The sequence below is a fragment of the Pogona vitticeps genome, chromosome 1 (assembly GCF_051106095.1).
Source record: "Pogona vitticeps strain Pit_001003342236 chromosome 1, PviZW2.1, whole genome shotgun sequence".
In the NCBI taxonomy this organism is placed as follows: Eukaryota; Metazoa; Chordata; class Lepidosauria; order Squamata; family Agamidae; genus Pogona; species Pogona vitticeps.
This window is the reverse complement of record NC_135783.1, coordinates 186,134,739-186,160,994: the sequence shown is the minus strand read 5'-3', so window position 1 is coordinate 186,160,994 and position 26,256 is coordinate 186,134,739. Positions and strand designations below refer to the sequence as shown.

Below are 26,256 nucleotides of genomic sequence, written 5' to 3'. Positions count from 1 at the left end.
ATTTTCAAAGGCCAATTGAAAACCTGGCTGTTTAGGCAAGCCTTCCCTCCAGCCACCTCTTGATTTACTTTTTTTCCATCTTGAGCACTGTCTACTGATGTGTTACTTTGTTTCTATACTTTAAATTGTTTATATTATACTGTATGTTGTTAGCCGCCCAGAGTAGTGAGTTGACTAAATGGGTGGGGTATAAATTCAATAAATAAATAAATAAATAAATAAATAAATAAATAAATAAATAAATAAACACAGTGGCTTGGAATGTGTCGGTAGAAGAGTGGCTTATTGTCCTCTTCAAACTGTGAAGATGGCAGCTTTATAGTTAGAAGCTACCATCTTCTCTCATTTGGCTGTCGTGGGTCTATCCAAGTTCTTATTGATGGATGGGGCTCTTGTATTTTGCCAGCCATTTCTCGATGAATTAAGAAAGACTGGTTATGGTGAGTTTAGAAAAATAAATTAATTTGGAGTTGAGCAATCTTTCTCACTGCAGATATCCTCGAAGACTATAAAAACTGTAATTTGCTCCAATATTTGTTTGAATTACTGGCAGTTAATTGGTTTTTCAATAAGCTGTCTAGCTTTTTGGGGGGAATCCAGACTCTCAAACATTGGATATGATCCAATTTTATGCTATCCAATTTAGCTCCTATAACTATAATGGCTGATGACAGAATATGCTCAGACACGGAAATTCTGATTTAGAGTACTTAATTTGGGAGCGGACTGCTTTGTTGTATTCAGCCCTCATTTGCTGTTTGTCTGGGATGAATGCTAGGAGATCACAAATGATCAAAGCCCTATGTAAAACACTTTCTAAAATCCTGCTCAGTTCCTTTTTATGCCATTTCCGGGATTCTCAAAGTCAGAAAGACCAAGCTGGGCAGAGGAATTCTGGGAGATAGTTTTTCCAAGTTCTAATTAGGGGTCAGCATAAGGCCTTGAGTTCACTAACTCCAGGCCAGGTCAGACCAGCTGCCATCTTGCAAGCAGTGAATAAGATCTTGCAGGAAGCACTTTGAGTGCTTTGGAGTAAGGAGCAAGGGCAGATTTCTGGAGTGTAGGACACACACTCAATATCATTAAAATTTAACATCATGACTGAACAAAACTTTGCTGAAACTTTACATCTCAAGGGCTCTCCAGCTAAAGTTCAGAATTGTAATCACAGTTGTCTCTTTCACAGAAGTACAGGACAAAAGCAAAATCCTCTCTTATCAATTTGGCAACGACAACTCCTTAGCTACACTTAAGGGTTCATCTACAAGCTCTTGTTTTTTTTTTTTTTTTTTTTTTTTCATTTGAAGAGTGAACTGAAGTGTTCATGCCACTGACAGCCAGCCAAGAAACAGGGGAAATGGTCCCAAAATAAATCTTTCTGGATTACTTGGCTGTAGAAAGCATTAAGACTTTGAATATGTATCGACAGTGCTCTGAAGTTTTAACAAGCAATTGCCTTCCTGAAGAAGAGAATAACTACAGTAAATTTAATGATTAATGGTTTTTCACCTTCAGGTCTTGTTAAAGATTTGAAATGAAGGCCCTTCAGCTCAGGATACATGTAAACATCTATCTTTAAAAAAATCTCACAGAAATTCCAGACTGTTGAAACCTATAAACTGTTAGCATTAGCGGCTTCTCAACTATCAACACATTCTTCACTCATACCAACGTAGAAAGGCATAAAAGAGCTGCAAGGGTGAGTAAGGACTACAGGGGTTAACCAGGTGGTTGGATGCCATTTCCTGAAGTACATGCTGTATTAATAATCCATTCAGGAGCACAAACCAGTATACCCCCAAAATCCTACAGAAATGTAAAATCCTGAGTTTGGCCAGACGCCTAGTTTGTCCGGTACTTGACCCCAAAGCCTTTTGAGCTTCTAATACTGAATCCCTGGAAATAGCCCGGATTAGCTAAAGCGCAAACAGCCCTGACACATAGCAGTTAGGTTACATAGGTTCTTCTAATGAGATGGGTTTCCCACCTCCCTCTGTACATCTGAGATACACAACTCATTTTCTTCGTCAAATAATACACATTCTTTCTTTCCCAACTTGCAACAATTCTCTGGCCTCCCGAGGACAGTGTGAGGATTTTGTTTCATTTAAAATGAAAAGATAATGCATCTGCAACAGGAAAATTCTTCATATTCAGGATGGAAAGAATTTGATATTTTAAGCAAATCAAATGCAGGAGAAGCCAAAATGGGCAAATTAAGCCATCAAAGTCCAGGTCTTAGAGTTCATTAACTCTTTCAAGCGTGGAAGTGCAGCCCAAAGGGTACAGAAGAGCCAAGCCAATGCCCCCCAGTCAGACCATCATTTTGCATGTAAGGAAGGTTGAACAGCTGTTTATCTTTTAAAATCAGGCTACAGAGACCTCACTTTATTCCTACCTTGCAGGAATAGGTATAAAACCTATGAGGTTTGCACAAAAACAAAAAAGACTCTTTCTTGGGCCACAGAAATATTTCATTTTTATGAGGCGTAAAACTTTCAAGGATCGTTGCCCATTTGCACCCTACATGTACAATGCAGAAAAAGGTTATCCAACATACAGCTTACCAGCTTTTCAAGCACCATAAAACTCAGTTGTTGGGTTTTTTTGTTTTGTTGTTGTTGTTTTTTGCTACCGTAGACTCAGACGCCTCCTCCCCTGAAAACGTCTGCACTGAAACTTATTTGCAAAGTGGTATTATTACTTTCCGCAGGTGTGCTAGGGCTATTCTGTGGCTGCCGGCTCTCTCCCTCGCTGCTCCTCTCTCCAGTTCTCTTTTTCTTGAGCTGATCTTCTTTTAGCAGCTGCTCCAATTCCAATTCCAGAATAATCTACACCTCTGGATAATTAGCTCCCTGGGTAATGACTGCCTTCAGCAACCACACTACAAGGGTCATCTCTGCAACTCAATTCTGCATTTGAATATCTTCTTTATCCTGGGATCAAGCACAATGAATGCTTCTCTTCCCCCCCCCCCCCCATATACAGGGGTCAGGTTCCTTCTCCTCTTAAAACAAACTCTGGAATTAGGGTATTTTGGCCTGGGTCAATTCCAGCCTTTCCTTTTGTCTTTATTCCTGCCCAGGAAACTCACCTCTAACTTTCAGCTCCATTGGGCTGGGCTCTGCCTCTCTCACACAAGACTTTGCCCTTGTGTGCAGCGGTGACTCTGCCCACCCACCCCTGTGCCCTGGGTTCCATCACAAGCAGAACCTAACGCAATCGCTGCGCAGAGGAGGAAGACAACTGCACAGAGAGAAGCGGAGTTGTGCGTGCGCACAGCCACCCACACCCAGCTTAGAGGCATCCTTGCTGCCTAGACATAAGGAAAGATTACAGAGGTGCCTCGCTTAACGACGATAATCCGTTCCAGGAAAATCGCTGTTAAGCGAAAACATTGTAAAGCAAAATTAAAAACCCCATTGCAACGCATTGAAACCCGTCCAATGCGTTCCAATGGGGTAAAAACTCACAGTCCAGCGAAGATCCTCCATATGGTGGCCATTTTCGCTGCCTGTATAGCGAGGGGTCCGTCCCTGAGCACAGCGGGGAGCCATTTTAAGCACCCAGCGGCCATTTTGAAAACCCAACGATCAGCTGTTTTTGATCATTTTAAAGCGAAAGTCGGTTCCCGAAGCAGGGAACCGATCATCGCTAAGCGAAATTCCCCTATTTAGACCATTGTTTTGCGATCACAAAAAGATCGTTGTAAAGCGGATTCGTTGTAATGCAGGGCATTACGACGAATAGTTAAGCGAGGCACCACTGTATATCTAAGCATGATGGCCTGAACAGCTTGCCAAATATGGTCAGCTTAGTATATTTGGCCATAATAATAATATCATATCATATCATATCATATCATATCATATCATATCATATCATATCATATCATATCATATCATATGTAGTAGTTGTTGCTGTTAAGCTTGTTCTTTACAGACTAATGCACATCAAAGGTTAAAACAACCACTTAAGCCTTAATTTAGAATCAATTCTGTTTCGCATTTATTTACCTCGCCACGACAAAGGAGAGGCCTTATTCTATCACAGTTACATTGTGAGATTCATTGTTACTTTATGATACACCAGTTCCTGTTTTTATGAAAGCTTTTAAAAACAACAAACCATGGCTCGTTTGCGAGACATGTTGCAGAGTCAGGGCCAGCCCCGATGTTATGTACAGGGAGGGACAGAGGCACAGCCGCCTTGCCTTGTAGGAGCCTGGGACCAACACCCCAGTTCCCTCCCCACAAGTCCCCTCCCCTGCAAACTTTGCTGCGTGACAAGGCTATACAGCTCGTTGAGGATTTCAAGTCTGCCCGTGTGCAAGGCCCCCACTATTCCTTGACTGTCCCCCAGCAATACATATGGAAATGTCTCAACGCAAGCGACTTCTGATTTCCTGAACCACTTTTAACGCCCTGCTGCTTCATTTTTTTTTATTATCCCAATCAAATCCGTCATGTGGTCTGAGTAGCCCTCCAAGGATCAAAAACAACACCACCCCTGTTCTTTCAGGCAGTGTGCTACAGCCTGCACAAATTAAAAGAAAAAAAAACCTCTCACAGGGCTTAGTTTTAATATTTCTGTTTTGCATCTTACTGTTGCCACTGCTTTAAAAGAAAATCACAGAGCCTGAATTTGCTTCAGTGTCCCATGCATTTCAGTCCCACAGCTGACTTCCCAGCTTGCCTATTCCAAAGCCTTCACTTCCTGTTCATCTGAAAGAGAGATAAAAGATATACTGCACCTCTCAGTATCTTCACAAATAATTTTGGATTCTCTTCATGCAACCTGGTCACCCTTGTAGTTCTATAATATGAATATCAGCTGTAGAGCAGCATGACTAAACCAGCCTTTCTCAACCTAATACCCCTTAGAACAGTGGTTGCCAACCTTGGATAATCCAGGTGTTCTTGCACTAAAACGCCCAGAAGCCTTTGCCGCTAGCTGTGCTGGCCAGGATTTCTGGGAGTTGTAGTTCAAGAATATCGGGGGACTTAGGTTTGAGAATCACTGCTGTTGTAAACGATCAACCTACGATTACCTAATGCTCTGTTTCCAACAGGCTCTTCCTCACTGGTACCTCCCCGATTTAACAGATGTAAACATAAAACTTTTGGGGGGAGGGACTTACTCGATAGCCAATCTTTGGCTCTCTCCCCATTTTGCATCACAATTCCCACCATTCCTTAAAGATGGCCACACTGGCTGGGGCTTCTAGGAGGTGAAGCCCAACAAATGTGTTCACTGTACAAAGGTCCCCATCTAGGGGGACTCATATTACATGATGAACCGGAGTTTACCTAGAATCGGAAGACCCTTTCTCATTTCTACAATCCTCTGACCGAGAAATGGTCCTGGCCCTTTCTAATCTTTGTCTGCTTCACCTCTATGGTATCAGAAGAACCTGCCTTCTGTGACACCAGAAGGATCACATACCTTGCTCTCAGGTGTTGGTCCCGCATCTCAGTCAATAAGATGCTGTTCACCAGGCGATCCTATCCCCACCTTTGGTCCATCTCCTGAGTTCATAAAAGGGCAGTATAATGAGATATCCTGGGCAGACAACCTATAACTAACTATAACTAATCAAATAAATAAATGCATACCTTTTAAAAAATTAATACGGAATGCTGAAACACAGGAGAGGGTAATCTTAATCTACCCCTCTACCCCACACCTGAAATTGTCTAGCAAGCAGCACAGACCCCAAGACTGTGCTGCTTCCACCTGCATGAAGCCTACACTTTTGCTTTCCTGCTCTTATATTGTCTGCTTATTACTTGTGAAGGGAAAGTTCTCCCCTAATGGAACTGTATATGCCGTTGAGTGCAAGGCGGTTCTTAAAATAGACTGCGAACTCTGAGTGTATGCAGCCAGCAAGTTTAATACCATTTCCTGTTTGTACTCATCCTTTATAGCTCTAAAAGAGGGTGGGGAGCAGAAAGAAAAGTTGAGAAAAAGAACTGCAAATAAACAGAAGAAAGAAGTATATGTTCCAAAGTTTCTGTCTAGGGAAGGATTCACTGACCTCTTCCCTGGACCCAGGAATTTGTTTGCACATTCAAAGCCCTTACCAGGTTCCAGATTTTCAGAAACAAACAGTCCTCACACCTACAGGGACATATTGGATGACACGTGTTAAATCCATTAAGGATCACATGTTAGTATTTCAGTGAGGTTCAGGATACAAAAGGCTTGTTATCCTTGTTTACAGAAAGCCTCTCTGAGAGTAGCAGTCTTTTTTTAAAATTAGAAAGCATTTTCCTCTTTTTTTAAAAAAGCTTTCAAACATATGTTTAAAAGATGCTGATATACACATAATCAAAGTTATTTATGTAACATTGTTGGCTTATTCCAATTCAGTGTGCATGAGAAATACAAAGAGCTCCTTAAATGAAGAACCCTTGCTATTAAGAGCAGTACCATTTAATGTTATTTGTACTGTCATTTGTTGCAATCAGCTCGGATTTATGACAAACATGATTTGCCATGGGGGTTGGAACAGGATGGAAGAGTCTCTGCATTGGGAACAAAGATTTTCCCATGCAGGAGTCCCAGTTATTTCTTGGGGAAGGAACCTAAGCCTCCAGTTATTGTTACTTCTTAGACTTGTGCTTCTCGCCCCACTTTTTAAAAGATAGTTTGATTTATCTTACAATTTTGGGTGGACACCTCTTTATGTTACACTTTCTCCCACATTCAAACTTTGCAAATAAAAAAATGAGTAAAAACAAAAAAATTTGCCCTTCCTTAACAAATAGAAAAACGTGCCAGTCTTGCCTTTTCTCCACATCTCAGTCTTAGTACATTCTAACTACCAATAAACTGGAATGAAATTCTCACCTATTCCTGCTTGCAGCATGTATATACACACAAATATACTGTATATATATATTTGAAATTCTTATATACGTATATTCATAACTAATAAGGAAAACAATGCTATGATCAATAAGCAACACAATAAATAAGAATAAACTGCATTAAAAACTTTATTTCAAAAACAGTATGTGAAGAGGATGCTCGGAAGAGGCCACCGAGCCCTATCTCAGGCTCTAACAAGGACAGCAGAGCAAAGAAGGACAAAGGGAAGGGCTTGGGGGTAGAAGATATAAAGGACACCTTGGAAGAGGTGGTGGGGAAGGGGGAATTTGGAGGACAGGTTGAGAGAGAGAGAGAGAGAGAGAGAGAGGAACATCTTGGAGTAGGAGGAAGGAGCCTGGGGCAACGCCCCAGAGGAGATACATGATGCGTGTAACACCGAGAAGGAGGAAAAGGAAGAAGACCCTGTATCTGAGGATGAATGAGACTGGAGCACCCTTGGAGAGAGGTCTTGACTCAATTATGGGTACCCAAATAACACTATACGGAACACCAGAACCCAACACTCCCCACCTTGCCCCTTCTATTGGGAGGAACTACATGAGAGGTTGGGACAAAGCCACCCCGAGGAGCCAGGTCCATGGGAGCCAACCCTGATACAGCTATGATGCTGGTGGAGGAAGCAGCAGAGGGGGCACAAACGTCAGCTATAAGACCAGCAGCCGTTGCAGGCCTTGACTCCTCCTTCTAGCTCTAGGCCAGGGCAGTGACACACACGTGTCTTGCCCTCACTGTGGGGGCTTTCCACCCCTCACTTTGCTGGGCCCTAACTTTTAGGTCTTGGGATGACCAGCCCTAAAGCAAATTGTAAGCAACACCATCCCCATGCATTCAACTAGGGAGTTCGGGAAAGATGGGGCAGACACTGGTTTAGCCAAATCAACTAGCCTTGGGACTCTGTTGACCCAAGAGCAAACTGTTGTTGACCCTTTTGTACCACTTCCAATTAACCCCTTGGATCAGGGCATGAAGGAGGGAGGACCCATCAGCCCGGGGTGTGTGTATGTGCAGCAGGGCTCAAACATTATCATATCGAATGTGTTCTTCCACAGTACAAAACGTATGCTCTCCCACACAGCCTAGAACAGACATCACAGAAACAGCCCACAACAACAATCAAGCTGTTAAATCCTGGCCAAATGCCTGAGAAAATAACTCTGCCTTCGCTTATGGGTCAGATCGAGGCCGCCTTTCTTGGGCAGAGTGTTCCCTAAGGACCCAACTCTTGCAGAGAAGATCTACCAGTGACAGCACCGCCACCCAAAATGGAGCATTATAATACATGCACAGGCCCAACATAACACAACGCCAGCCTATATCTGCTGGAGGCCGGAAGGAGAAACGTGTGGGTGTTTGCTAAAGGGAGGGAAAAGGAATGTGGACAGCTGCCCAAGCCCTGCCCCCCTCCCAGGTCCTGTCTTCCTGTTTCTTCCTACAAATTCCTTGTTTAGGTGGGGAGTGTTGGGTTCTGGTGTTCCGTATAGTGTTATAGCTATCATCATCCCATCATAGCTTTAGAACCCAGAGCCTGGGGAAGCTGGAAAACTCTGGGAGTTTCAGTCCTCAAAATAAACTTTTCGAAGCTCCAGCATTGGTTGCTGAGAGCCATACGGAGGGATTTGCCTGCAACCTTAGTCGGGCTAAAGAGGTGAGGGTGAGTGTGTGTAAAACACAGCCTGACGACATGCTCTCAATTACAGGAGCTGGAAAGACATTTATGGTTTCTTTTTGCAAAATTGAAGCCCTGGGCGGAGAAAAGAGAAACAGAGAGGGGAAAGCCTGGAGGGATACAGGCCTTATCCCTTTGCAATACGAAATAAAGAGGGGGGGGTAAATGGCTCACTTTCGCTGATACATATTAGATCCAGTCCTCAGTGTTTAGAAAGCCTCACGCAGAGCTGCTAGCACAATCTATTATTTATACCGTTCATTATTAATGAGCCACCGCAAGAGAAAAGCACCGGAACAGCAGGTAAACATACAAAATATGTTCCATGCACACAAAAGACAGAAGGGTTCTCTTTGCAAAGGGGGCAGGTCACACAAAGCACAGCGGCTTTGCACACCGCCACCATCTCTTTGGAACGCCCATCGCTTCCTCTCGGACACAGGTAAGCTTTCCCCAGGCACATCACTTCAGGTGAGGAAAAAAGACAGTTCGGAGACAAGCTCAGGAAATGAACTCACTTCAGGGCAAATTCGATTCAGGGTTAAATGAACCTGATACCATCCTTGTGACTTCTGTTTTAAAACAATGCTCATCTAGAGAGACAATCTAGGAAGACCACTGTGCATTCAGAGGGTAACCCTTTCAACTTTTCCTGTAATACCAACAAAAATGACCAGAAATGTTAGTTCACTGCAGACAGGAATGAGAAATGGGTGGTCTTTCCAGTGGATGCTGCACAACGACTCCCACCATCCCTCCCTATTGGTCATTCTACCTTGGGCTCACAGGTATTGCCATCCACGAACAGCTGGAGGGACACATGTTGTGTACCTGTTGTGGTGATTAGTGGGTCTCACAAGCACAGAAGGGAACTTGGCCTTCCTGAGTCACAAGGGGTGATATACTTCCTCGCTCTATTTCAGGCCAGCTGACAGAAAATGCAAAGCACGCAGACAAACACAAGGCTTTTAGATCTGTTGACAGAACACACACACACACACATTTTGATACTGTTAACAAATTCCTACAAAGAAGCCTATGGGTCCAGGTGCAGTCTTTAAGTGGATGCTGAGAGACTGAGATATTCAACCATTTTCCCATGGGAGCTAAATGTGAAAAACATGCTTCATCTCACAGAGAAGGAGGTAAGGGACATATCATTCCCCTACTTAGCAAAGGAGAAAGTAATGTCAGTAATTCTGGGCAGAAGCGCTAGATTTGAGTCCAGAAAAAAGTGTGACAGAGAGAAGGGACTGAACTGGGTAGCAAAAACAAAAAAACAAAACAAAAAACAAAACAAAAACAAAAACAAAAAAACAGGCTAAATATTAATTATTCACAGTACCTATATGTTGACAAAATTTCAGTCAATACAGAGTATATTCAATGCAAATACTCAAATCCAAACTTCAAATCCATCAGGATTTGAAGTCGAGAGATCTTGTTCAAACACGTCCAGCTTGTATGATCCAGTTCTTACGCTTTAGAACAGAGATCCCCAATCCCTGGTCTGTGACCCAGCAGCGGTCCACAACCTATCCAAGGCTGGGCCATGGACACAGATCTCTTACCCCCCCCCGTGCGCACCACCCCCCAAGTGTCATTGCATACATGCGCATGAGCACATTCTGCCGCCCCCCCCCCGCAAACACAATGTGTGCATGCAGGCAAGCACCCCCCACAAGTGTGATGTGTGCATGCGTGCAAGCGAGCTCCGCCCCCCTGTGGACACACCATGCCCCCAGCTGGGAAAAGGTTGGGGACCACTGCTTTAGAAGACTCCAGTCAAGATTTGAAGTCCCACACTTTCTTTTGTCACAAAATGTCCTTGGAAAATGGCTTCCGTTCCTTTGTTGAAACTTTATAGTCCCAGCTAACCAGGCTGCTTGCATGGCATGAAAACCCAGTTTCACTTCCTTTATCAATGCTTGGGATTTGAGTCTTATTGGTAAAGGGTTGTTCCCATCAGCATCTCATCACCCCAATATACTAAGCATAATATGAGATAGTTCACAACCATATCATGTTGTTGGGACACTTATTTCTTCTCTCCTCTAGTGCCCAGAAACTGCAAGGATTTGCAACTGAACTCAGAGGAGCCAGAGAAACTACAGGATGGTAGTAGACAATGTTGTTGTCCCTCATAAAGATAAAGTCTCAGTGCCCTGACTGTATAAGTCCTGACTCCATTCTATCACTGTCAGCTGTCATGGCTGGTATGGAGAATTCTGCTCCTTCACTCCACTCCTATGGGTTCTCAGAAAAAGTAGGTTAATAGGCAGCAACGGGAAAAAGGAGACTGCTGGAATGGAAGGCGCTGGGGTTCAATCCCAGGCCCCATGACAGATACAGGCCTTGGCAAAGGCCTAACAAGGCTTGGCTCTCCCCCCCCCCCCCAGTCTTGGGATTTGTTTAAAATCAATTTAATATCAAGTTTGCTTTTCAGATCCAAACCTATGTCTGCTATACGTACAGTATATACCAGATGGCAGCCATGAACAGATTCCTTCCTTATCTTGACAACCTCCTCGGCAAGCTCCTCTCCTCTTCAAGTCACAGATAATACCCTTGGTCATGGTGGCCTGAACCTGCGCATGTTCTGTCATCGTGGTGATAACAAAAGCCGATATAAGGAAGGAGGCTCCTGCTCTCCGTTGCTGTTTTCTCATTACAGCTTTCTGTGGGATTAATAAAAGCACACCCATACCAGATTTTCCAGTAAATTACTGTCAGCAGCCAAGGCTCATAAATACAAAAAGATTCAACGCCTTTTTGTAAAAAAAAGAAAAAAGTGTTTTATTCCATCCACATGCTTCCAGATTTCTCTTTACTGGGCTGTCTTACAGACATATGCCTCTAATATTTATTATATATGTGGCTTTTCTCCTTTTCAAATATTTTTAAAGAGGTTAAATAGAAAATACCGAGCCTTTTCAGCCATTTGACTCCCAAGCAATTGCTAATACCTGACAGCAATTGTAATATTTATGTATCTGCCTCTTTTATAAGCCACCTTTCTCTTAATGAGGGGCAGTTCACAGTGTTAAAAATAAAATTACATTAAAAAACCAAAATAAGTTATACATTGCAAACAATTAAACTAGGGATGTGCACTAACACCAGCGTTTGGATTCAGAATTCAGATTTGGAATTTGGAATTTGAAAAATTCAGCATTCAGATATCCGGAACTCTGTGACAGTCAATATGAATACTACATAGTCATCATTTTATCCTTAAAAAAAAAAACACAAACAGGCACAATATTTTTAGAGGACTTCCCTGTGTCTTCTGACACCTTTCCAGTGATTTTGCCAAACAAAAAGAGTGCACACCAATAACCAGCAGTGCCTAGATATTAGGAGATTATTGTAAAGGGCATGGTGACTGAACCCTGAATAGTGGGAATGACAGCAGGAAATGGCAGCACCATTAGGGAAACAGAGGAGTAGGCAAATACAATTGATTATAGGATGCCAGTTCTGCCATGAACCTACAGAAGCCAGTGTTCTCCACCAGATAAAATGTCTGGTCATCTCCCCTAGGCAACAAATAATCCTGGCATTTTTACATTTACAGGAAATCATATCCTGCACCACTCCAAGCTCTCCTAAAGAACTTATTCCTGAGATGTGGATGTGGCATTTGCTGCCTCCCACCTTTTGCTCTTTACCCATTTACCTCTATGATTCTCTGGTGGCTCAAACTCTCTCCTCTGAGGACTCTTACCCTTCACAATAAAGAAGCCCCACAAGCAAAACGGAACGTCCCAGTCTCATTCCAGAGAGGCAGCCCAGAAGAATATCATGGTCAATGGTACAGAAAGTTGCTGAGAGGTCCAGCATAACCCACAGGGGCACATTCCTCCATCAAGTTCCTGGCATAAATCATCCACCAAGGTGACCAAAATGGGCCTAGATAATACAGTTTGTGTTTATGCTACGGTTGTCAGGCCACACGTTCTGGCCCTGAGATTCAGGTTTTTTTGGGTCCTTTCACCAGGTCTCAGACTTTGGACCTGAAATCTCAGCAAATGGGACAGAAAAGTCCAGAGATCCGAAGTGTTGTGTTTGCACTGACTCATTACTGTTAGTTGTCTGAAGAAAACTGTTCCACTCAACATTAAATGATTGAAAACCTGTCAAAATTATTTTATTAGTTGATGAGTTTACATCTTCAATAGTTCACTTTAAAGAACAACTGGAAGTCATGAAAGTGGAGAGTGACAACATGTTGAGAAACAATTATTTTTATTAAACATTAATGTTGTTTTTAAAGCTTCAAAAAGCAATTTCAACAAATTAGGAACAATACATATTAATTTAATTAATTATTTCCATGGTCTGAAAAAGCCCAGGAAAACATCATTCCCCACCACACACAGATGGAATCCTGAACACAACCAGTCATTCCCTAGCCCCATTCAAGATGGGTCTGGTAAATTAAAAACACCCAAGTGCTTTCTATTTAAAAGCTTGTCCTCAGAAAGCTTCGGAACTAAGGCTACATAATGGTAAATTGGCAGTTCATCAGCACAAGGAAAAGAAGAAATACCAACAAATTAATTTTGCAGTTAAACAGATACAAAAACTCAGCTGAAGTCTGTGTACTTCCTTATCAACGAATTCAACAAAACTATGGTTTCAGATGGAAGACACATGCAGAAAGGTGAATTCAAAGACCATAACACCAAAGAAAGGCCAAAACTCCACTCCAATTTCCTCAGTAAACCAAACAGTAGGAAAGCAGAAGAGGACAAAGTTCTACGTGTTCTCAGACTGTATTTAAAGCAAGAGAAGTTTCGTTTAGTCGTGTCCGACTCTTCGTGACCCCATGGAAGACTGGGTCACAAAATACCCCAATTGTTACAATTGTTACTGGGTCACAACATACCACAACCACCCAGAGTAGACCTTTGGTCTAGATGGGTGGGATAGAAATCTAACAAACAAACAAACAGTTGATGTCAGAAGCAGTCTACTCAACCTTTCATTGTCACTGTGACATCTGCAATAAGATAGCATGGAAGGTTGTCTTTCAGAGCTGCACATCGTCAGGGAATTGAGGAAGTATTTACAATTGGTGAAGGGAATCAGATTTGAAAAGGAAGAATTTAGTATATGACCCAGAGAGGCATCCTCCTACAGAAAAGTTCTGAATCTCTGAAAACAAGTCAATGGTGGATATTTCGGATAGGTGAACCTGACTAAATAAATCAGTCTCATTAACCTCTCTAGACAATCCTTTTCCTTAGGGGAAAGGACTGCCTAGCTCTGTGACTAGGGATAGATAAATCTTTCTGTTGTGCTTTAACATGCAATTTACAGTATTTTTTAAAAAAAGTTATTTCCCTTCAGTTTATGAAGTAATGCATGAAAGATTATAAATTCTGCCAAAACAAACTGAAACAAAGTTCTTCATCTCCACTGACCAACTTTAGTCAGTACAAGCTTTCCTATTATGGGGATGGCCATGATAATCTGCCTGCTTATTTGTTATAGACATGGAGCCTGTCTTGGGGGGGGGGAGGGAAGAGCTGGCAACACTATGATTAGCCCAAATCAAGGAATTCAAACCCATATTCTTCAAAATGAAGCACTTAAAGTCCTGATGTACAAAATCTGTCTGTTGGTTTTCCCCACATTTTAGGTATTTTTAAATGTCAAGTTCTTTTTATCCCAAATATGAAGTAAATGTCTGCATTTCTGTGATGTTTTCTTAAAAACTGAATGGAAATTAAAGATTCAACTGTCATTATGATGACTAACTGGACATTTTTGCTGTGTACCCTGTTTTTGAAACCAGGAAGGGTTGGTTGTAAAGTCCCAGATGGCTCAGAACAAGTAGCAACCTTCCTAGCAGATTATATGCTAAATGTGGTAGACAGGGATGTAAATTCATATTTCTCCCATCTCCCTCACAAAAAACAGTAGATGAATTGCAACCTTCTTCTCCTTGTCAGCAAGAATGGTGATGAATTCCTCCCAAGATTTTCAACAGAGTTTCCAGTGGGTTGACAAAAATGTTTCTGAACTTTAAAAAAAGCCACTGTATATGCAACATTGCCTATATTTTGCACAACACTGCAAAACTTGCAAATTACTTTAATCCAAGCAAACTGCCCAGAATTAGTATAATGACTGCTTCAGTTCAAGAATATGGAGCGCGGGATGGGTTGCTCAAATCTTTCTAAACCATCTGCCAGTCTAAATTTGCTGCAAACATGAGTGCATGTATGCACAAGTACTGTACTTTGTTTCTCAAAAGGAAAAGAGAGTAGAGATATTCTAAAGCAAATTATAGAGAACTTGAGAGGAAAAAATAGCTTTTAATCTTATTTCAAAGAGAGGCAAGGAATTTTACAGAGCTTCAATATTCCTAATTTCTCATTGTTTCAAGACAGCCTAATTTCTGAGAACAAACAATTTTCCAAGTATTCTTTCCAATCTTAGTGGTGGATGAGATACCTAAGATCTCAGATAAGGAACTGTGACAGATCTTGACAGAGAAGTGGATCTGAAATGTAGCATCTGAAATATTGTGCAGCTGCTATGGATATTTCTGATCATGTCAACACAAAACCTGCTTCTCTAAAGCATTGTGACTTGGATTGATTGCACAACACTTGTGAATAATTTCTTCAGATAGTAACAACCAGCTGCTGAGATGAGTAATAACTAAACTTAAGCTGCTTTTGATTCCTCTTAAGTAACAAAGGCTGGTGTTGAATTTAAGAGTAAGACACATTTTGAACCCACTTTCTCTTCTGTCATGAGATTGCTAGAAAGCTGCAGGCAGCTTTACGGAATCACCAAATGGCTGCCAATCCTCTACGAATCACCACGCCAGAATCATGTTACTGTTTCTAGTGTCAGAACAACAGACATTGCATATCCTCTCTATATTTTCACTCCCACTCATACCTAATCCTGTCCTGTATGCTTCAGTAATAATCCACTTTCATCCTAAAACAGCGAGTTAGAATTCCCGTTACTTAACGCTTGATGCACGTCTGATTCTCACAAGGGGATGAAGAAGGCCCAGAACAAAGGATGAGATGACACACCCTTCTTTCCACACTTAGATTCCATGTATTTAACCTGACCAGACCAACTGTTGGCTCTTATTTCAATACTGGCAATGGGACAGTGGCCTCCACCACATCTGAGTACAGTAGTTTACACAGTACAGAGAAAGTAATGGGGCACCTACAGCCACTGTGCAACTTTGACCATCTGTCGTTCACGTCAGCTGCCTCCCTCTGTCTAACACTAAAGTCAGCCCTGTGAAATGAGTAGTCTGATTACACATTTCCTGACATAGCACGGCCATTCACAGAAATACAGGTGGGTGTATAATAATATAATATTACAGTATAACTATACAACTATGATAATAACCAAAGGCGGCTTAAATTCCAACTTGATTGTCCCCTCTGATGACCCGGCTCTTAACATTATAACTGAGGAAACGGTTCCATCTTTGGCTATGTCTAATAGAAAAAAGGGCACTGAAGGATATACAAGAATCCATATTAACTTTGAACCAAATGAAATGGAGTGTTCAGGAGACAGCAAGTGTCATTGCAGAGACACAATGGCGGGCACCAGACCAGCATACAGTGGACCCTCGACTTACAGACGGCCCCATGTACAGACTTTTTGAGTTACAGACTTCTCTGGCTGCAAAATTTAGGTTTGACTTGCAGCTGGAGAATCAACCTACAGACCAGAAAAAAACCAAAATGGAACAAAAATGGCCAGTTACGGGATTAATCAGTTTTCAGTGCATTGTAGGTCAATGGAGACTCGACCTACAGACTTTTCGACCTGCAGCCACCGTTCTAATATGGATTAATTCCGTAAGTAGAGGATCCACTGTACAAAAAAATTGCCCTCATATCATGGAATATAAATGGATGGATCAGACTCTCCCAGGACCCTAAATCAAGAGAGTATATTTCCTTTAAGGACATTGTATTGATACAAGAAACTTGGGTCCAGGAAAAGGTGTCAATCAATGGGTTTCACTCACATTCCATCATTACAACCTCTAGGATAGGTCGTGGAAGATGCAAGGGAGGCTTAGGAGTGTCGACCGCCACATCCCTGTGTGTAAACACAAGGCTGCTGCCATCCTCGAAACAACACGCAATGGCCATCCTTGCCCACTTTGAACATTGGGATTTGCTGATAATGTGTATTTACCCCATCAAAAGAAGAAATCACAGACTCTGGCAATAGGGACAGAATTTGAAGCCTATGTAGCAGAGCGGCTTCATTCTTATCCCAGCACATACGTGATTCTGGGAGGGGACTTCAACGCTCGTATGGGCCCTAATGACCAAGCCCTATACTCTCAACGTAAAGCATACCCTCCTACACCTGGCCTAAATGGACTTCCATTTAATAGGCAATCTAAAGATAAGAAAGCAAATTATGCCGGGCTCCTCCTACATCAAATGACTACCAGGCTTAACCAGCACATTCTAAATGGTGCATATGGGAATGATTACCCAGCTGAATTCAACTACATGGAAGGAACTAGAATAAGCCAAATAGACTATTTAATCATCTAATCAAATTTAATTCCATTACTGGAGAATCTGGAAGTAGACCCAAAATTCCAAAGCGACCATCTCCCTGTCTCACTAATTATGAAAGCCCCTTTTCCTTATCTAAGAAGTGGCAATTAATACCCACCCATGAAACTTCCTGAGGGGAGAATACACTGTGGGGCTAAATGTACCCCAAAGATGGACCTAGATCTACAGACTTTACTTGCACCTGACAACATGCAAAGCAGTAGGACATCTATAATGCACACGAGCAACCCGGTGGAAATTTATGAGGAGCTGATCTGCAAGCTGAAACAGTTTTTTATTTATTTTATTTATTTACATTATTTTTAGCTGCATCATTACCAGTGGCTTCTGGGCGGCGTACAACAATATTAAAACTTAAAAGCATTAAAAACATTAAAAACAATATAAAATATCCTATATTAAAACAATTCTTAAAACATTAATATTAATAAGTCCTGCAGCTCATGTGGCCAGCTAGAGAATACTGTTTAATTAAAATGCTGGCTAAACAGAAAGGTCTTTGCCTGGTGCCGAAAAGCCAAAAGTGTTGGAGCCAGGCGGATCTCTCTAGGGAGGGCATTCCAAAGTTGGGGGGCAACAGCCGAGAAGGCCCTATTTCGACATGCCATCCCCCTTATCTCTTTCAGGGATGGGGCCTTCAAAAGGGCCTCCTGTTATTGGCAAAGCAAAAGTGACCCAACAATGGCACCACCCAGCTTCGAAGCCATGGGTTGATAAGGAATGTGTACTAGCTAAGAAAGTCTTACAGAGCACCTACCAAGCCTATAAATTAAGTTCTGACCTCAAAGTGGCCCAAATCCTTCTGAAAGAGAAAAAAAATCTATAAAAAGCTATTAGCACAAAAGAAAAATAGGCCCAGAAAAAAAAAATTGGAAAAACTGATCCCAGCAGTAAAATCTAAGGACTCGACCCAGTTCTGGCAGCTGATAAAGATTTCTCCAACCTCTGGGCCAACACTTCCAGATTGTTATGTCCATCCAGAGACATGGAAGAAGCATTTCCGAGATTTATATAAAGACGCAGATGTGGCCCAGCTGAGATGGAATAGCACAGTTGAAGATGCTCCACCATGGACACCAGTGTCAACCTCCGAAATATAAAATTTAATAGCCCAGATGAAAATGGGAAAAGCTCCGGGAGAAGATCTTATTCCGCCAGAGGTGATCAAAAATAATTTAGAATTTTGGGCTCCAGTTCTAGCATCGTTATTCATGTTTATTGGTACTACTGGCCAAATTCCAGAAAACTGGGGTTTTGCTATCATAATCCCCATATTTAAGAAGGGAAAGAGAAATGATCCTGCAAACCATAGGCCTATTAGTCTCCTTAGCACAATCTGTAAATTATATACCAGGCACATATATAGGAAATTTTAAGACTGGCTGGAGCAAGATAAGATACTTGCAGAAAAACAGGCAGACTTTAGGGAAGGTCGATCTACCATTGATCAATGTTTGATATTATAATATCTTATTGAAAAATATACCTCCGATAAAGCAACTTCACTCCACGTAGCATTTATAGAACTCAAGGCAGCTTTTGACTCAATATCAGGGGTCAAATTATGGAAGAAATTAGAGGCTTCTAACATTGATAGGCGTCTGCTTCAACTTATTTAGGCTCTCTATCGAAATACCTCACTCAAGGTAAGATGTAGTACTCATGGCCATCTTATTAATGCCATTCAAACCAAAAAGGATTCAAACAAGGCTGTCTTCTGCCTCCACTTTTATTTAATTTTTACACTTATTCCGTGGTGGACCAGTTAAAAAATATTGACTTTCATCCCCCCCCCCCAAATTGCAGGGATGCATATAACAACATTACTGTATGCTGATGATGCAGCTATCATCTCTAGGACCCCAACTGGGCTTAGAAGAGCATTGCGAAGGTTGTCTATATATTGTGAGCAGGAAGACCTGATAATTAATTTTCAAAAAACAAAAATCATGTCTTTTGCCAAAAGGCCAATAATGCAAACATGGATGATAAATCAGCAAAGAATTGATCAGATCCACCAATTTAAATATTTAGGTGTTGTTTTCCAATCTAACAGCTCTAGGAAAGCACATGGTGATTATGTGGCATTAAATGCCCAGAGAAGTTCTGCTGCAATACTACAATTTATGACAACAAAGGGGGGATATTACATTTCCTCAGCCATTAAACTCCCTCAGCTACCACACAAAAGCAGTAGCCAACTACTGTATGGCTCCCAATTGGGCCCCTTCCCAAATGCTGCAATCCTAGAATGTGTACAATAAAAAATCCTGAGGCAATATTAGGAGTCCCCAGGGATGTCACCAACGTAAAACTAAGATTGGAAACTGGTCAAATTAAAATCGAAGCCGGGATACGGATTGCAGTTCTCATGTACTGGCTCAGACTGTCTTATCTCCCTATTGGTCTTGCACCACTGATCCTGCAAGACACCTTTAAGTTAAAATGGGTTCAGTTAGCTGAACAAAAAATAGCCTCTTTGGGTCTCTCTAGGCTCACTCTGTTAACCATGGGAATGGAACAGGCAAAGAAAACCATTAAGCAGCGTATCGAGGACATTGAGAGACAAAATGATCCAAGCAGTGCCCCAGAATTCTATCTTAGGGAGGACAGCTTATACAAGGTCACAGCAGCACCTTATTTTGCCCAGTTGGAGCAGCCCAGGTATAGAAGGGCGTTTACTCTGGCCCAGCTGAACGCACTACCTTCAGCAGTGCAGGAGGGACGGTATAAAAAGACCCCCTGGGCAGAGTGCCTTTGCCCATGTGGAATGGAGCAGAGAGAAACAACTGAACATGTCCTGTTGCGGTGTACATATTATAAGGATGTGTGTGAAGAACTTGTTTCCCCTTTGACTGGCCGATTTCCCGGCTGAACAAAGCAACAATATATGCATGTGCTGTTGTCTGATTCCAATTCTGTGTTTACACATAGTGTTGCCAAATTCTTTACTGCTGCTATGGGCATTAGAAACAGGATCCTAAAAGTGGATGGGCCTCCGTAGTCAGAGCAGTTTGCTAGATATTTTGAAATTGCTTCAGGGGAGATGTATTGACACTGTTGTTGTTTACCTCAGAACCAACTATTGCTTTGCATTCAATCCCAATATTTTTGTATACATCTGTATATTTATATATTTTATTAGATATTTTATTTGTGGCTGGTCTTTTGACCATAATAAAGTTTTATCTATCTATCATGTGGGTGAGTTTTCCACCCCTGATACTAAGTAATTAAGCCTATACCTGAAAAACCTCAGGCTACCTTCCACTTAGGCCAGAAGTCAGACACAGAGAATCCTCCGCAGTGAGATGTCCACAGAGGACAGTTTCCACCTGTTGGGTTTTGACCAAAGAGGCATAAAACAACGTATAGATTCTGATCCCTGGCTTTGACACAAGTGGTGTGATGTCAAAACCAAGTCAACATTGTGGTCCCATTTCAGTCGTTGAGCTATTTTAAATGGTTTCAACTAGGCATGCTAGATTTCTTTTAAATAAACAAGACCAAAATTAAAAAATACATGCTGTTGTACTATTCCATTAAAGCAAGAGGGAGCATTTCAGCCCCATTCTGTAACTGCTGGAAAGGCATTCCACGTGTGCTTGTCCAGAGTTCCGTTGGGGTTGTGCAAGGGCAGCTAGTTTGTTTACTTCCCATTTTGAATGAAGCCTTGCCCATCCTGGAAGGCTCCCGCACAGCAGGACAGAAACGTAGAGGAAGTGTTGCATTCACTTATTCAAAACTGCTCAGCCAGCAGAGCCAGGGCTGAGGGCTGTCTATACGTTGAAGTTCAAAGTTGTACCTTTACCAAGCAGTGTTGCCTGGTAGGAAAGTGGAACAAATTCAGTGTTACAAGCATTTGTGCAAAAAATTTTAGTTGAGATGCAGGCAATCTGTAGCCCACCAGTGTGGTCAGCCTCCCACTTCCATCAGTCCCATCCAACGCTGCCAGAGTTCAAGGATGCTGGGACAAGGAGTTCAAAAATATCCAGCGCCTGCCCATCGCTCTCTCAGCTGAAGCTGCATTTCTGCAAGCCCATGAAAATCATCCACAAAAACCAATGTCAAATAACAGTAGGAATGCAAACTCCATATGGATAATAATTATTATTTCTAGGTTCTCTCAACAGGAGAAGTGAACACACATGGCCAGATGATAGGTTTTCATATGCTTGGATAACCTGCTGTATTTCGTTTGTGGCTAGAAATCTAAACTCTGCCTGCCAGATATTGAGCAGGTAACTACAAGCAGATGTTGAAAAGGCCAAAAAAATAAAATAAACCAAGAATGCTGACTAAATGGCTAATTATTTCTTTACAAAAATATAACGGCCAACAAATATGAAGAACAACCTCCTTCTAAAAAGCCCCAATTGGTTGGCCAAACATGTTACATCGTGCATCGCTTGAATGAACCACAGATTCTTTTTGTATCAGCATCAACTGCTTAAAACGAGGTCTTGACACACATGGGCCATCATTTTTCATTTTCTGCCTCTCTTTGTTAGCAGGCAGCTCCCTGATAGGTCCCTTTCAGGTCAACAAGCTTCAGCATACAGTGCAAAAGAATGATCGGAGGCACATTGGATCAACTCATCTTTGCACCACTGAATGTGGGTGTTCTCAGCATGATGCTGAGCACTATAATCATGATGGATGCAGAAATCATGTTCTGTTAGACCACTGGAACCCACACATGGGTCTTTATATGTGGTTGGACTGTCTTTTCCCAGATCCCTGGTGGTTGGCCTAGGCTGTAGGATTTCCAGGGGTTTAAATGCAACAATACCTGGTGACTTAATGTCAAATTGTACTAGACAATCCTTTGGGGTTTGGAGAATTCAGAAATAACTTATTAAAAATAATTTGTTACCCTGATTCATTGCCTTTTTCAGCACCTAATTAAAATTCACTACTGATATTGTTAAAATAGGAAGTTCTATTTTATCATTCTCTTGCATCAACTCATTAACTTCAACATCAAGAGATTATGTACGTGTAAAGGAGACATCAGGGACCTGAACACTGACTGCAAATGGAAATTCTGCACCTGCCTGGCCCAACATGGTATCTTCTTGACACTGTGGACTATAATTCCCACCATCCCTGGCCTCAGGCCATGTCGGCGTGGGATAATAGGAGCTACAGACCAAGATATCTGCAGGAGACTAGGTATGGAAAGCTTGTTCTAGTGTATCTGACGTTCGTTTCAAACAGTACTCTTCCTCAGAGTTAAATACCACTCTGATGTGATCAGAAATTTAACAGGGTACCTGCATGTGAGAATCAGCCCAACATGGGCAACAACAGTCCAGAATGTAGACACACAACTTTTTGGGATGATGATCCCAGAATCTCCCCCCCCCACCAGTACAGCCATATTTCGAAGCTGCCATCTAAATAAATAACATATCAAAGCTGTACAACTGTCATTGTCTGTGTACAATGAAAACAGATGGTGCCTTTGCTCACAAACTACATTTCAGCCTCCTCACAATTAATGCAACTTCCAAACAGTATTTGATTACCAAATTGTGACCACACACACACACAAGTTGTTGTATTAAACAAGTAAAGGCAAAGTCATCCAACTAAAATAGCAGATTAAAAAAAACCACAGGCTGGATGATAATTATCATTCACTTCATTTTGGTCAAAATCTTCTTGCAAACCTATGCAAGCAGTGTAATTTTTGGAGCTAAATTGCACCAAATTAACAAATCACTATAGACGTTATCTATTACGTGCTGAATCATAGAACTTAGTATGCAACTGATAACGTGTATGGTCATTTTTTAAGTTATGGTAATTTGTCTCCCAAAGTTACGCTGTTTGTGCTACATCAGTGTAACTAGGTAACAAGATTTGGGCCTTTGAATGCCTACAACACAGGCATTCCTCACTTAACCATCTACCTGTTTAACCACAAACTTTTGTGGCCCTTGTAAATGCGTGCTTGCATCTTCGCCACAACCCCTCTCCATAGTATGTTATTTATTAGTCTTGTATACAATTTATTGCTCTTTACTTATCGACCAATTCGCTTGACCTAGTCATAGGAACGGAACTCAGTCGTTAAGTGCCAAGTGCTTGTATTTTCAGATTTTTCAGTTACAGTGGTGCCTCAATTTATGACCATAATCCGTTCCAGAAGATGGCTGTAACTCGAAATAGTCGTAAGTTGAAGCACCATTTCCCATGGGAATGCATTGAAACCCCATTTAATCCGTTCTGGCCAAAGAAAAACAATGACCAATAAAAATCACTGCAAGACTCACTGCAAGACTCCTCAAGGGGGGGAAGAAAAGCAATCAAGCATGCAAGACCCATTGGAAATGCACAGAAAACAAACGGAGTAGATCGGATATGCACAGAGAACAACGGGGCAGGTCAGAAATGCAAAGAGAATAAAGGAAAAAGCAAGGGAAGCACGCAGGACCCATCAGAAATGGGGAACCGCCCCAAAAAGCAACAAAAAAACCCCAAGACCCATCGGAAATGGGGGGGAAAGCCAAAATACAAGCAAACCCCCAAGACCCATCAGAAATGGAGAAAACCCACCCAAAAAGCAACCAAACCCCCCAAGACCCATTAGAAATGGGGGGAGCAAAAAAACAAACAAACCCTCCAAGACCCATGGGAAATGTGGGGGACAAAAAAACCCCAAGACCTATGGAAATGGGAAAAAACACTCCAAAAAGCAACAAAAACCCCCAAGACCCACTGGAAATGGGGGGAACCAAAAAACAAACAAATCCTGCAAGATCCATCACAGTACAGAAACATAACCCCCCCCAGCCCAAAACCACACTGCAAAAACACACAAAACTGTTTTTAAAAAGCAGAAAACAGCACCTTACCTTACCAGGCAGCCCAAAGCCTCCCTGCAAACTCACACACAGACTCACTCAGAAGCAGAAGTGAGGCAGTCCCAAGCCTCCTCCTCTGATCGCACACTCACTAACTGCCGGGGCAAAAGAGCTACAAAGAAGCAGCCTCGTCGCCACCTAAAGTTAGAAATTTGAATTTCCCACCTTTTTCCCCTGCCTTTTTCTGTTTGTAACTGGAAGCTCCGGTTGCAAGTAGAAGCAAAATTTTGCAGCTGGAGCTCGTTGTAACTGGAAATGGTCGTAAGTAGGGACATTCGTAAGTCGAGGCACCACTGTACCTTGTATTTCTATAGCATTCTTAGTACTTTAAATCTTTCCTTATTTACCCTAAAGAGAGTCTTCTGGTGTGATCTGTTCATGTCTACCCAGTTACAGCTGAGAAGCAATTTGAACCTTCAACTTACACTGTATTCCAAACTGCCTGTCATTCACAAACCTTGCATATTTTTTAATTAATGACACATCTGCTGAAGGAAGCACGTGAGAAGGGTCTAGTGAACAACAGAACAAAAACAAAAGGAAAAAAAAGTTAGGAAGTTCACATGTTTGTCACTGGACTAGAGATAGAAGTACCCACTCCCCTTCAGCATTTGTCACAGCTGACTGTTAGACAATGATTTTATGAACAGGCTATTCAAATGAAGCTTTGTTTCCAATAAGGAAAGTATTGAGCTGTATATCTATCCAACTGAAGGATTCAAAATCTTTCCCTGTTTTCCTATTGGTTTCTCCCTCCCGTTCAAGGACCCAAGTGGCTTACAAAAATGTACTTCCTGTTTTTCTTCCTCATTTCTCTCACAAAGAGTCTGTTCACTTCTTCTCTAAGCCTCCCTCATACTGGTGCCTGACAGATGCATGAGACTATAATTTCCATTATCCCCAGCCAGCACCATCAGTGGCAGTAGGACAGGAGATGTAGACCAAATAGCTGGCGGCCACTAGACTGCAGAATGACAGAGACAACCAAGATCTCCAACTTCTAACACTTCATTTTAGTTGTTTGTTTTTAATTCCTGTGAAGCAGTACACTTGCCATAGAGCAGTAAATAATTATTCTGCATCTGGTGAATTAAAATGCTATGGTTGGATTCCTGTAAACGTAGGAAAACATCGAGGAACAAGCCTATTTCAGAGAGTTGTAGCAGGGACTTACTAGCAATGTATAAAGTAATTCTGGTGCAAAGAAAACTTCCTGCACAAGATTTGTATTATTCATAACAATATCACAATGTACATAACAAAATGGGTCCTGGCCTCTGGAATATCAGGCCACAGTAAACTTTGTTCGTCTTTAAGTCATCACAAGGCACTTCATGACACCAAAAGAAGCAGACTTTGACTAAATGTTATTTCAAAACCTCAACTTCCTCTTTGCATATGTGTACCAAATTATCTTAAGGAGGAAGTAAAGAAGAGGTGGGGGAACTGCAGCAAAAAGGAGTGGGGTTCTATATAAACTGTGGCTGAAATGCAATGAAAGCCTAAATGCGCTTGGCTTTTGTCGTAAGAGCAGAAGTAATGACTAATTTTGGAGATTATCTTTCATAACTTTTATGCCACTTGCAAGGCCAGCATGCTATTTTACATCCATCATATTTAGCAAAAAATCAGTTAACTGACATAATTCAATCCACCCTTCCCTAACCTGATACTTTCCAGATTTAAGGACAACAACTCTCTTCAATCCCAACCATAAAGGCCAAAATTCAACAATGATAGAAATTATAATCTGAAATGTATGGAAGATACCAAATTATAGAAGAATGGTACAATCAGTTTAAGTCTTGTGTTTGGCAGGAGCAGCAACAACAACTAGAGATACCCCAATTAATTAGTCAGCCATTTTTTCCCACAGAAAACAGCTTTTAAAAATAGAAATACTTATTAAAACTACAGCGTCTCCAAAGAGTCATTCCACCTTCAATCCCCCCAGGAGAAAATGCCTCTTCCAAAATGATGTGAGCCACTAAGTGGCAAGGGACCTATTTGTATCCATGCAGATTCAAGACTTTCCTGTACCTGTACTCTTTATGTTTAAGAAACATGGTACATTTCTTGTCTAGGCTGCTAACTATCTAGTCCTTTAAGCCAACCTGGGGGCGGGGTGGGGGGAGATGTTGCTTTACCCACAGGCTAATTATATCAACATGTGGGAGACGGTATCACCAGCAGGAGTTCGCCAGTAACTGAAGAGTTCCTC

General features: G+C 41.8%; 1 protein-coding gene across 13 annotated transcripts in view; it reads right to left on the bottom strand.

The window, feature by feature from the left end:
• Positions 1–26,256, bottom strand: part of ANKRD44 (ankyrin repeat domain 44) — a 184,958-nt gene that overhangs the window by 143,746 nt on the left and 14,956 nt on the right. Inside the window, exon 1 of one of the 13 annotated variants that reach the window (XM_078380078.1) lies at positions 5,446–5,463. The exons of the other annotated variants lie outside the window; for them this stretch is intronic. The gene's annotated coding sequence lies outside the window, so the exon portion shown is untranslated. Of the gene's footprint in view, positions 1–5,445; positions 5,464–26,256 lie in introns of those variants that run through there. 13 annotated transcript variants of the gene reach the window in all.